The 12,328-nt window shown below is 48.8% G+C and overlaps 1 protein-coding gene across 1 annotated transcript in view; it reads left to right on the top strand.

Annotated features, from left to right (window-relative positions):
* The first annotated feature begins 373 nt into the window (after positions 1–373).
* TTLL1 (TTL family tubulin polyglutamylase complex subunit L1) overlaps positions 374–12,328 on the top strand; it is a 41,096-nt gene continuing 29,141 nt past the window's right edge. The window contains exons 1-2 of the mRNA XM_068971324.1: positions 374–497; positions 10,759–10,832. The gene's annotated coding sequence lies outside the window, so the exon portion shown is untranslated. The remainder of the gene's footprint in view (positions 498–10,758; positions 10,833–12,328) is intronic.

Below are 12,328 nucleotides of genomic sequence, written 5' to 3'. Positions count from 1 at the left end.
GTCTCTGCTTTTTAAAATGCTGTCTAGGTTGGTCATAGCTTTTCTTCCAAGAAGCAAGCATCTTTTAATTTCATGGCTGCAGTCACCATCTGCAGTGGTTTTGGAACCCCACCCCAAATAAAGTCTGTCACTGTTTCCATTGTTTCCCCATCTATTTGCCATGAAGTGATGGGACCGGATGCCACGATCTGAGTTTTCTGGATGTTGAGTTTTACGTCAACCCCCGAGCGTAGCGAGCTGTGCAGGTTGGAGGCGCAGCTGCAGAAGAGGGGACAGTCTAACCCCGGAAGCAGTCGCGGCGCCGGCAACGCCGCGTCTCCGGTTGCCAGGGCGCCGCCCCGGAAGTAGAGCGCCACGGGTGGAGGGCCGGTCCGCGCCGGGTAAGCGGGCCGTGTCCTCCGGCGATTGCTGAGTGGGGCTGGAGGCGGGGCCGGGCCGTGGCGCGGGGCCGCCGTGCTCCGGGCTCCCGGGCGCTTCTCAGCGCTCTGCGCCCACAGGTGAGGCTCCGCCACTGGCGCCGCCGCCTCCGGGACCGAGGGTGTGGCCGTGCTGGGTGGGCCAGTGCGCATGCGCGAGCGGTTGTGGGCGCTGGTCTCCGCGGTTTAGATGCTGCCGGCCGGACTCGCTGTTCCTGGGGGAAATCCCGCGCTGACCACTGTGCTCCTTTTCTTCCTCCGAGTTCCTATGACTTGTGCCTCTCGATCCTTGTAATTGCATTCCTCTTATCAGTTATTCCAGAATTTAATTGTGCCTCGGCTTTTTCATTCATTTGCAATCTGTATTGTTTCTGTAGGCGTCTTGCAGGGCACAGTGTACCTGTGGCTAGCGCTCTGGACGGGAGACAGGAGATAAGTGTCCCCCCGCTCCGCTCGCCTCTCTGGGGATCTGAACGTCGGCGTTTCCCCTCTTTTCCCTCCCTGTTTTCCCATCATTAGAGGGGGTGGGGTAGACATAACCCCTTTCCAGTAGCCGATGCATAGGGGGATTCATTCTGGAACTAAAAGTATCTTATTGTTGTAAGCCGTTTGGGGTTTGCAGAGCGGTTTTTCTTAAAGGGAATTTTCAGAACCGTAATTGGGGGCTGGGTTGTGGCGGTACTAAAAAGATTGGCCCTGCCCTGCTCTCAGGGAGTTACATGCGCCGGTCAACACGTGCGAGCAGTGGGAATGAGACTGACCCGGCGACGCAACTGCAACCGGATGCACCGCGCCCATGTGAAGTCGGCGTTTCTATTATGGTTTTATTTCTAGGTGGCTCTTTTTTTTTTTTTTTTTTTCCCAAAAAAGACAAGCTAAAAAGGGATGCACATGTCCTGGGATCCTGGCGGAGCTGGGACTTTATTGAAACTCATAGTGATCAGACTGACTGGAAGAGTGGGATGAGAGCAGGGCAGAGAGTGCGTCCATGGTTCTATAGCTGGAAGAGCGAGATGACTCCCGCGAATGTGGGTTCTGCCCGCAATCTGCTGTTTCTCCTGAGAGGCTGTTCTGGCTTTTGTCCGGGAATAGTCAGTCGTAACTCCAAGAGGTAGAGGCCCCTTGGCAGAGTCCTGTCTTCCTGGGCACAGAGATTCCCCAAGACATTCCACTGTTCAGCGGAAATCAGCTGGACTTCCTCCCGGCCTCCTACTTCTCACCCGGATAAATCTGTAGAAGTGTTTACGGATGACCGTGTCTTGGGTGTCCCCCTGGGAGACTGATGGCCGCTGTAGGGCTAGGCCGCGCCTGCTTCGCTGCTTGGCACTTGTTTGCGTGTGGCAGGAATTCGTGCCTTTTTTTTTTTTTTTTTGGCCTCGCAGGGCCTTTTTGCAGCATGTGGGATCTTCAGCCTTCATGACGGCATTCGGGATCTTTAGTTGTGGCATGTTCGATCTCGTTCTCTGACCAGGGATAGAACGTGGGCCCCCTGCATTGGGAGCACAGAGCCTTAGCCACTGGCCCACCAGGGAAGGCCCTCATGTCTTTTGTTAAGTCATCAAATACTGACTGACAGCCTGCTGTTACCAGACGCTGTTCTGGGTGCTGGGGGTTCGGCAGAGATAAGATGGAGCAGCATTCCTGCTCCCATGGTGACATATATGTATTGAAGACAGGTGGTCGCCAAGGGACCAAACACGTGAACTACACCAGGTCTTTTCAAACTTGAGCACTCAGGAATGCCCTGAGAACTTAAAACACAGATTCCTGGGGCCCACCCCCAGAGATCTGAATGCATTATCCTACTGCGTGTGAGTGGGTTGGGGTGGAGGATTTGTGTTTCTGATAAGCACCAGGTCATGATGCCGATGCTGCGGGCTCACAGATCGTGCTTTGAGTCGGCACCAGATTAAATAGTCGTGTACGCCATGATCGCCATAGAGAAGTGACAACTTGGTAAATGGGGAGGACTGAGATGGGCTTGGGAAGGCTGCTGTGAGGGGTTGGCCTTTGAGAAAGGGCCAGATTTGGGGGACGAGCAAAGGCTTAAGAGTGGACGTCACTTGGTAGGTGAGAGGGCTGGAAAAGGCTGGAGCCTGGAGAGGGAAGGCGGGTGGAAGGATGCTGGGGGACAAGACCTGAGAGGCATGGGGGGGGCTGCAGGTGGACTGCGAGCTTTAATCTCAGCACAGCGGGCGGCTGCTTGCAGGCTCGTGAGCAGAGTGACAAGGTTTGCTTGTGTGTGTAAAAAGATCGGCCTGCTGCTGGGTGAAGGATGGCTGCAGTGGGGTGACAGTGGGACCAAGGAAGCTCGTCATCGGGCCTCCTGTGGGTGTCCCTGATTGTGGGGACACTGGGGAAGTCTCTGAACGTGGAATCTTTTGGGTAGAGTGGGCATGATTTGCCGCTGGCCTGGATTGATGGTCACTTTCTCCTCAGGACTACAGTTGAATTTTGTTGGGCTCTTAAAGCACTTTGAACACATTTCTTTTTTTTTTTTCTTTGGCTGTACCTTATGGCATGTGGGATCTTAGTTTCCTGACCAGGGATCTCACCATGCCCCCTGCATTGGCAGTGTGGCGTCTTAACCAGTGGACTGCTGGGCAAGTCCCTGAATGCATCTCTTGCCTCCTCTGGATTGGGACTGTCCGGGAGAACCTGGTCCCAGGCAGCTCTGTGTCTCTCGTCACCCGTCTGACACAGAGTGGCTGTCAATGCCAAGTGAAACCAGACAGATGAGAAGCTAGACTCTTGGTGGCCCGGACACCCAGGGGTGTCCCTGGGGGAAACCAGTTCTCAAGCTTGAGCACATCCTGCCCACTTGCCCCAGGAGCTGGACCCTTAAATAACCAGCAGCTCTCTGGATTCCGGATGGCCGACATACCTCAGCTGGTGACAGCCCACTCTGACTTCGAGCTGTGTTCAGCATGAGGGCTCTCTCATCAGTCTCTGCTTTTCCTGCTGAGGTTTTTATGGTGCTCAGTTTTGAAAGTAGCTGACCTCGTGGCTTGAAAGTCTGAGGCGTCAGTTCCTATGAACCAGTAGAGAGGTGAGGTGTCAAGTTCATTACACAATACCACTAATCCTGCTTGGCTTTTTTTTTTTTTTTTTTTTTTCTATTTTAGGAGGAAATCTCAGGAAAACAATCTGACAATCAGGTATTTATTTACTTTTCTAAGGAAAAGGATTTCTCAGGTTTGAGGAAATGGCAGCCCACTCCAGTATTCTTGCCTGGAGAATCCCATGGGCAGAGGAGCCTGGTGGGCTAGTCAGTCCATGGGGTCGCAGAGTCGGACACGACTGAGCAACTTCACTTCGCTTCACTGGCTTCTGTACTGCCGGGACTGGGCTGATGGCTCCTTTGTTCTAAGACGATTCCTGAGCCCCCTCACTGGCCGTGGCTGGGTGCTGGGGTGCCGGGGGCCAGCGTGAGGAACTCCGCCCATGGCAAAGTTCATAAGGAAGGAGGCCTGGCATACGCAAAGGCGTGATCAAGCCTCAGGAAACCCCCTGTTCCCGAGCATCTACCCCAAAACCAGAGTCTTATGCTCTCACCTACACCTCTGACTTTACGGGGGGCTCTCCCCCATAACTGTTTCTCTCGGAGAAGGAGTAAACGTGCAGCTTCAAGGCAATAAAAATTCTTGGGCGTGACAAGAGTGTTTCAGCTTACGGACTCCTCTGAAGGTTATCTAGCCCACCTGTATAGGTTCGTCCGGCCACATGTGATTGTTTACAGCCTCCCAATCTGAGAGGCAAGAGATGTTTTAGACTTACTAAAGGCAAATTCTTTTGGGGAGTTGGAAATTATTAGTATAGTGGGTTGGTTAGGAATTATACTGGTGAAGGGTTTTTCATTTGTTGTGCCAATAATTGCTGCTAATTCCCTGCCCTGGGTGTGACAAGGATGTCTTAGGTCAAACCTCTGCTGACAGACTAGCTTGTGTGACAGGATTATCCATACTCCTGCCACTACACACATGATTGTTTACTACCTCTTAACCATAAACAGCACAGAGAGTTTTGGCGTATTTTGAGAGTCTTAATTAGCATAGGGCTTTTCTCATTGTTGAGTCAATGATTGCCGCCAGGCCTCCATATCCTTAGGCACCTGGGACTATATTAATCAATGTATTGGGAATATAGAAAAGGAAATATAGTGGTTTTAAGGTTAGCGATACTAGACTTTTGAGTTAAGGAATTTTCTCTTTTGTTATAGATCACTGTACTTTGTCATAAATCACTGTGTCCTTGCTATGTAAAAATGTAACTTTATCACTATCTTAAGACTAAATAGATCTTAAGGGGAGCATTGGTGAAAGGATTTTCATTTGTTGGGCTGATGTTTGCTGCTAAATCTCCATATTCCCTATCCTTATAATGAATATAACTAACATACAGGAGAAATAAGTATTAGCCTTTAAGCATATAGGAGAAATAAGTATTAACCTTTAAGATTAATCATGTTAACCTTGGGTTAAATAAATTCCTTTCTTGATTGTAACTCACTACACCCTCACCCTATAGGAATGTAACTTTATTTGGAGGGTGGTGCCTGGTTTAAGAAAAAACACCCTTGGAAGAAATAAGTTTTTTGGTTATCAGAAAGAAAGGATCACAGAATGTCAGCAGGTCTCACTCATGGCCAGAAGATGATGTAAAATCCCTAAGATCTCTTTATGTGAAGCACCTGATTTTGATAAAGGTCAGGACGGCTGACCCCCACGTGACTCTGTATTCATCCCTATATGTAGCAAAAGGTATATAAGCAAACCCAAAAATAAAGAAATCGGATCAGTTTCCGGAAAGACTGATTCCCCCATGTCGTTTCTTTCTTGCTCCCCGTTTTTCTGGCTGAATTCCCATCTGGAGCATGGATGCTATTCCACGTAAACCAAGCTATTCAGCCTCTTTTTCTCCACTAATTTTCCTACTACACTCTCTGTTTCTAATCTCTCTATATATCTACAATTAAATATGTATTTTTCCAAGGACGCCGATGCTGTCCCCACCTTCGAATTCCCTGGATCCACCGGGGCTGGACCCCGGCAAGTGGCACCCGGAACAGGCTATTCAAAGGTAAGTTCCCCCAGCAATTGGGTCATCAGCCCTATTGCCACCCCCCTGGAGCAAGTAGGGTTATCAGCCCTATTGCTCTGGACAGCTAGGGTCATCAGCCCTGTTGTTCCCCCAGTGTAGAGTGTTCAGGGACAGATAGGACCCCACTTAGGGTGCTGCGGACCCCCCTGTAGGATAGACAAGGTGGGTAGGAGTGGGAAGTGTTGAAGGGTTTAAGAGAAACCTGGTTTTGTAGAGGCTGAAGGAAACCTGCTTTCTTAGGGTTGAAAAGAAAACCCCCCTTGCAAAGGTAAAACCTTTGTTGAGGCAGACTTTTCTATAAATCTTAATTTTCTGACATGGGTAACAGTGAGTCAAAAGAAAGACAGCTTTTATAAGAGTAATTTTGCAGTCATTAAGTAAGAGAGGAATTAAAGTTAAGAAATCCAATATTCAGTCATTTTTTCATTTGTACCAGACCAGTGTCCTTGGTTTCCGGAAGAAGGACACTGTGAACTTAGATACTTGGGTGAAGCTAAGGAAACAGCTAAAAACTTATTATACTTTACATGGGCCTGTAAATGCTTTTGCTCTGTGGAATAAGATTAGAAATGTTCTGGACCCCCGTCATGAGGCTGTTAGATAGACTATGGGAGAGGCTATAGCGGTGGATGGTAGTGGGGCTCCACCTTCTACGCAGATCATATTTTCTGCCATTGGTGAACAAAAGGAGGGACACTGTACCTCCCAAGGAAGGAGAGGACTTAAAGGACACTGTGGCTGGGCGCCCTGGCGAGCCCCCTCCCCCTCTACGCAAACCTTTAAAAATTTATCCAACATTTTCTGATTTAAGGCGACCACCCCACCTCCGCATATGCCTCCCAGTTCAGTTCAGTTCAGTTCAGTTCAAAAGCCTCCCAGAACATTGCCTAAGGTTGAAAAAGGTAGGGAAAATTTTTTAAAACAAAGGAGCATTTAAAGCAGAGCCTGCTCCTTGCAGAAAACCCCCTCAGGGGGTGCCTCACCCAAGCAAAAAAAAAAAGAGAGAGAAAACGAGAAAAAAAAAAAAGAGAAGGAAAAAAGAAAAGTAATCCTAACAAAAAGGATTCTAAAAATAAGAAGTGTTTCTCTTGTGGCCAAATGAGGCACTTTGTCGGCAGTGTCCTGCTAAACAGAGACAACAAGCCGTGCCAATCAACCCCAGGTAGCTCAGGCCTAGACCTCAGTTCCACCACCGCATCAATATTAACTCCTGTGGCGGTAAATCCGATTCCAATGGTCGTGGCTAGCCCCCTGCCTGAGGACATTCTGGACTTGTGCTAGGGCATAGCTCGATTTCTTTTCAAAGAATATCGGCCTGGTGTAGTAGATTCTGATTATACTGGGAAAATTAAAGTTTTGATCTCGCCGCCTACTAAAACTGTGCAAATTAATAAAGGCCAAAAAATAGCACAGCTTTTGCTTTCAGATAGGAAAAACCTTGACTTCTCAAGCCAGGAGCCCCAGAGGATTTGGATCTAGTAATCTAGCTTTTTGGGTGCAAAAAATTACGGCTTCTAGGCCTTTAACAGATCTTTACTGGCCCAGCTCCTGGCTCACCCATACTACTGAAAATGAGTTTAAAAAGTGGTATGCAGAGTGGAAGTGCTGCAGAGGAAAAGGTGAGGGAGAGTTTAAAACCTTGGAGAGTAGTGAGTTCCCCATTGTGGGAGATATTCAATCAAAGATTGGATGGTTGCTTGTCATCTAAAAAGCTATAGACCAGATTTAGGTTACAAAAGGATAACTGGAGAAGCTTATAAAGATATTGTGCAACACCTCTTTACTTGCTTCTCATATTCAGGTCTGCCAAAAATTTTAAAAACTGATAATGCCCCTTTAAAGCTGCGGAGAGGTTGTTTACTAACTTTAAATGATTTCCAGGGAATTCGAAGGTGGGGACGGCATCGGCGTCCTTGGAAAAATACATATTTAATTGTAGATATATAGAGAGATTAGAAACAGAGAGTGTAGTAGGAAAATTAGTGGAGAAAAAGAGGCTGAATAGCTTGGTTTACGTGGAATAGCATCCATGCTCCAGATGGGAATTCAGCCAGCAAAATGGGGAGCAAGAAAGAAACGACATGGGGGAATCAGTCTTTCCGGAAACTGATCCGATTTCTTTATTTTTGGGTTTGCTTATATACCTTTTGCTACATATAGGGATGAATACAGAGTCACGTGGGGGTCAGCCGTCCTGACCTTTATCAAAATCAGGTGCTTCACATAAAAAGGTCTTAGGGATTTTACATCATCTTCTGGCCATGAGTGAGACCTGCTGACATTCTGTGATCCTTTCTTTCTGATAACCAAAAAACTTATTTCTTCCAAGGGTGTTTTTTCTTAAACCAGGCACCACCCTCCAAATAAAGTTACATTCCTATAGGGTGAGGGTGTAGTGAGTTACAATCAAGAAAGGAATTTATTTAACCCAAGGTTAACATGATTAATCTTAAAGGTTAATACTTATTTCTCCTATATGCTTAAAGGTTAATACTTATTTCTCCTGTATGTTAGTTATATTCATTATAAGGATAGGGAATATGGAGATTTAGCAGCAAACATCAGCCCAACAAATGAAAATCCTTTCACCAGTGCTCCCCTTAAGATCTATTTAGTCTTAAGATAGTGATAAAGTTACATTTTTACATAGCAAGGACACAGTGATTTATAACAAAGTACAGTGATCTATTACAAAAGAGAAAATTCCTTAACTCAAAAGTCTAGTATCGCTAACCTTAAAACCACTATATTTCCTTTTCTATATTCCCAATACATTGATTAATATAGTCCCAGGTGCCTAAGGATATGGAGGCCTGGCGGCAATCATTGACTCAACAATGAGAAAAGCCCTATGCTAATTAAGACTCTCAAAATACGCCAAAACTCTCTGTGCTGTTTATGGTTGAGAGGTAGTAAACAATCATGTGCATAGTGGCAGGAGTATGGATAATCCTGTCACACAAGCTAGTCTGTCAGCAGAGAGGTTTGACCTAAGACATCCTTGTCACACCCAGGGCAGGGAATTAGCAGCAATTATTGGCACAACAAATGAAAAACCCTTCACCAGTATAATTCCTAACCAACCCACTATACTAATAATTTCCAACTCCCCAAAAGAATTTGCCTTTAGTAAGTCTAAAACATCTGTTGCCCCTCAGATTGGGAGGCTGTAAACAATCACATGTGGCCGGACGAACCTATACAGGTGGGCTAGATAACCTTTAGAGGAGTCTGTCAGCTGAAACACTCTTGTCACGCCCAAGAATTTTTATTGCCTTTGAGCTGCACGTTTACTCCTTCTCCAAGAGAAACGGTTATGGGGGAGAGCCTCCCGTAAAGTCAGAGGTGTAGGTGAGAGCATAAAACAGACTCTGGTTTTGGGGTAGATGCTCGGGAACAGGGGGTTTCCTGAGGCTTGATCACGCCTTTGCGTATGCCAGGCCTCCTTCCTCATGACCTTTGCCATGGACGGAGTTCCTCACACTGGCCCCCGGCACTGGGGGACCACCTGCTGCCTTGCGGGTGGTCGATGATGCCTGACAAGGGGGCTGCATGTAAACTGAGGGTTGACATCCCATGTGGGAGGGAGGCTGTGTGCGTTCCCTCTTACTCTCTGAGCCCCACTCTCCTGGCTGTAAGTGGGGACAGTACCTGCCTCCGGACGTCAGGTGAGCTGTAACGGCGTGCCCAGTAGACAAGGATCTGCACAGACTGCCCAGCCCGGAGCCCGGCGTGTCCTGGTCCTTCATGAGTGGTGGCTGTCATTTCAGTGATGACAGAGACATGTCATCACTTCCTGCGCGAGGCGGGCTGGTCTCCGGACCCCAGTGGCGGGAGTGTGCAGGGCCGAATCCGGGGCAGCTTCACGGGGAAACTCTTTCCGCCTGACGCACTTCGATTCAAACTCGGTTGACTGTTCGGAGAACCTGCCGTGTGCCAGGGCCACGCCCGCCTGACCTTGCGGTAATCCCTGCAGTGCCGCCGAGGGGCTGTCACTTTCTTTTTCCATTTATTTTACTGGGGAGGCTGAGGCCCCAAGGACTTGCCAGGATCCGTGGCTCAAGACGTTTCTGTGCAGGAGCGAACCGGGTGTCTGAGCCTCGGGTGTGGAGGGCGCCTCCATCCCGCCTCTCTTCACAAGGTGCCTTTGCATCAGCTTGGTGGTGGAGTCCACGTCGATTTGGTGTATTTCTGAAAAGAGGTTCTTTTAAAGGAGAGGGGGCCTTACTTCTTTCTTTCCCTTCTAACCACGAATGACTGTCTTCTTGCTCAGCACTTTATACCATGCTCTGCTTCCAAAATTCGTATGCATGCAGCTCCTTTTGTGTGTGAATTTCTTCTTCTTTTTCCCCTAGTGTTTAGGATGGTCATGTCTTGTGTTGGTTTCCTAGGCCTGCAGTGTCAAAGTGCCACAAACTGGGCAGCTCCGTGAGGCAGGAGCGTGGAATCAGCGGGGGTGGGGGTTGGCAGAGGTGTGCTCTCTTGAAGGATTCCAGGGGAGGGGGTCCTCGTGGCAGCCAGGTTCCGGGAGCCCCAGGCATCGTGGCAGCATAGCTCTATAACCTCCGCCTCCATCTTCCCACGGCCGCGTTCCCTCTGTGTCTGTCTGTGTGTCCCCTTGTCTTTGCAGGGTGTTGTCTGCCCCATGTGTGTCTGTGTCCAGCTTTCCATCTCGTGAGAGTATGTGGCGTTGGATTAAGGCTGACCTGAATGACCTCATCTTTTTTTGAGAACAGTTATTTATTTGGCTGGAAATTAAGCCCTTGTCAGCCACATGATTTGCAGTTATTTTTTCCCAGCCCGTAAGTTGTCTTTTCATTTTGTTTATGAGTTCCTCTGCTGTACGAAAGTTAATAAGTTGATTAGGTCCCGTTTGTTTATTCTTGCTTTTATTTCTGTTTCCTTGGGAGACTGACCTAAGAAAACCTTGGTACCGTTTACGTCAGGATGTTTTGGCTGTGTTCTCTTCTAGGGGTTTTATGGTGGTGTCTCTCGCATTTAAGTCTTTAAGGTGTTTTACCTTTGTGCATGGTGTGAGAGTGTGTTCTAACTCTGTTGGTTTAATCGTAACTGGCCAGCTTTCCCAGCACCACTTGCTGAAGCGACTGTCTTTTCACCATCGGACATTCTTCCCTCCTTTGTCAAAGATTAATTGGCTGTAGGCTGTGTGGGTTTATTTCCGGGCTCTCTGATCCTTGTATCTGTTTTTGTGCCAATCATTTGTGTATTCGTTTTGTTTTAGGTAAGAACCCGAGGCAAGAGTCAGGGAAACTGAAGAGAAATTGGATGTTCCTGTTGGCTCCATAAATACCTATGGTAGGTCAGGCGTGAGATGTTTCCCTTGGTGACCGCCTGTCCAGGTGGCCGAAGGAAAGGGCAGGGGGCCGGGAGGAAACTGCCCCTCCTTGGCGGCTCCACTTCCTGCTGTAAAGTGAGGATGGGGCTTCCCTGTAGCTCAGATGGTAAAGAATCTGCCTGCACTGTGGGAGACCTGGGTTCGATCCCTGGGTGGGGAAGATCCCCTGGAGAAGGGAATGGCAACCCACTCCAGTATTCTTGCCTGGAGAGTCCCCATGGACAGAGGAACCTGGCGGGCTACGGTGCATGGGGTCGCCAAGAGTCGGACACGAAAGAGCAGGTGACAGTACAGTGCAGTACTCAAGTGAGGGTGGGAGTATTTGCCCCATCCAGCTTCCTGGGTTTGGGGTCGTGCCCCTGGAAGCATCTTCTGCCTGTTTTGTGACTGGAGCACAGTGTGGATATAAAGCGCTGCCTGTGCAACTGCGTTATGTTTCTGCTCTTACTTCTGCGTCATCTCCAAGTGGACGTCTGTGACGGGGGTGAGGTCGCCCAGGAAGGCTGATGTTCAAAGTGCAGGGCGTGGGGTGTGGTGTGGGCCCTGCCTGGCTTCGGGGTTGATTCTCACCCAAATCCTGTGTCTGCAGTTGGACTCTAGGGGGCAGAGTCGGAACAGGATCCCTCAAGGAGGCAGGGCTGTTCAGGGTGAAGTCAGATTACAGGCTGGCCTCCCAAATACTGCAGATTCCTGCCCAGACTACCCCAGTGAAGTGACTGTTGCAAGAAAGCAAGTCAGATGAATGTTTGGCTTCCCTGGGGTATAATAGTTAACTTTATACCATACTACAGACTGTTCTAGGCATTAGCTACTTGTCTGAAACCGTGTTGTTGCTGCTGCTGCTGCTGCTAAGTCGCTTCAGTCTTGTCCAACTCTGTGCGACCCCATAGACGGCAGCCCACGAGGCTCCCCCATCCCTGGCATTCTCCAGGCAAGAACTGGACTGGGTTGCCATTTCCTTCTCCAATGCATGAAAGTGAAGTCTCTCAGTCGTGTCCAACTCTTAGCGACCCCGTGGACTGCAGTCCACCAGGCTCCTCCGTCCATGGGGTTTTCCAGGCAAGAGTACTGGGGTGGGGTGCCATTGCCTTCTCTGTAAAACCGTGGCCTTAATTAAAAAATGTTGCTGCTGCTGCTGAATTGCTTCAGTCATGTCTGATTCTTTGCGACCATATGGACTGCAGCCCGCCAGACTCCTCTGTCCATGGGATTCTCTAGGCAAGAATACTGCAGTGGGTTGCCGTGCCCTCCTCCAGGGGATCTTCCCAACCCAGGGATCGATCCCAGGTCTCCTGCATTGCAGGCAGATTCTTTACCACTGAGCCATCAGGAAAGCCCTAATTTAAAAATACCTTATTGCTAAAAGGCTTCCCTGGTAGCTCAGCTGGTAAAGAATCCGCCTGAGTGCAGGAGACCTGGGTTCAATCCCTAGGTTGGGAAGATCCCCTGGAGAAGG

The sequence above is a fragment of the Capricornis sumatraensis genome, chromosome 4 (assembly GCF_032405125.1).
Source record: "Capricornis sumatraensis isolate serow.1 chromosome 4, serow.2, whole genome shotgun sequence".
NCBI lineage: Eukaryota > Metazoa > Chordata > Mammalia > Artiodactyla > Bovidae > Capricornis > Capricornis sumatraensis.
This window is presented reverse-complemented; position numbering and strand designations above follow the sequence as displayed.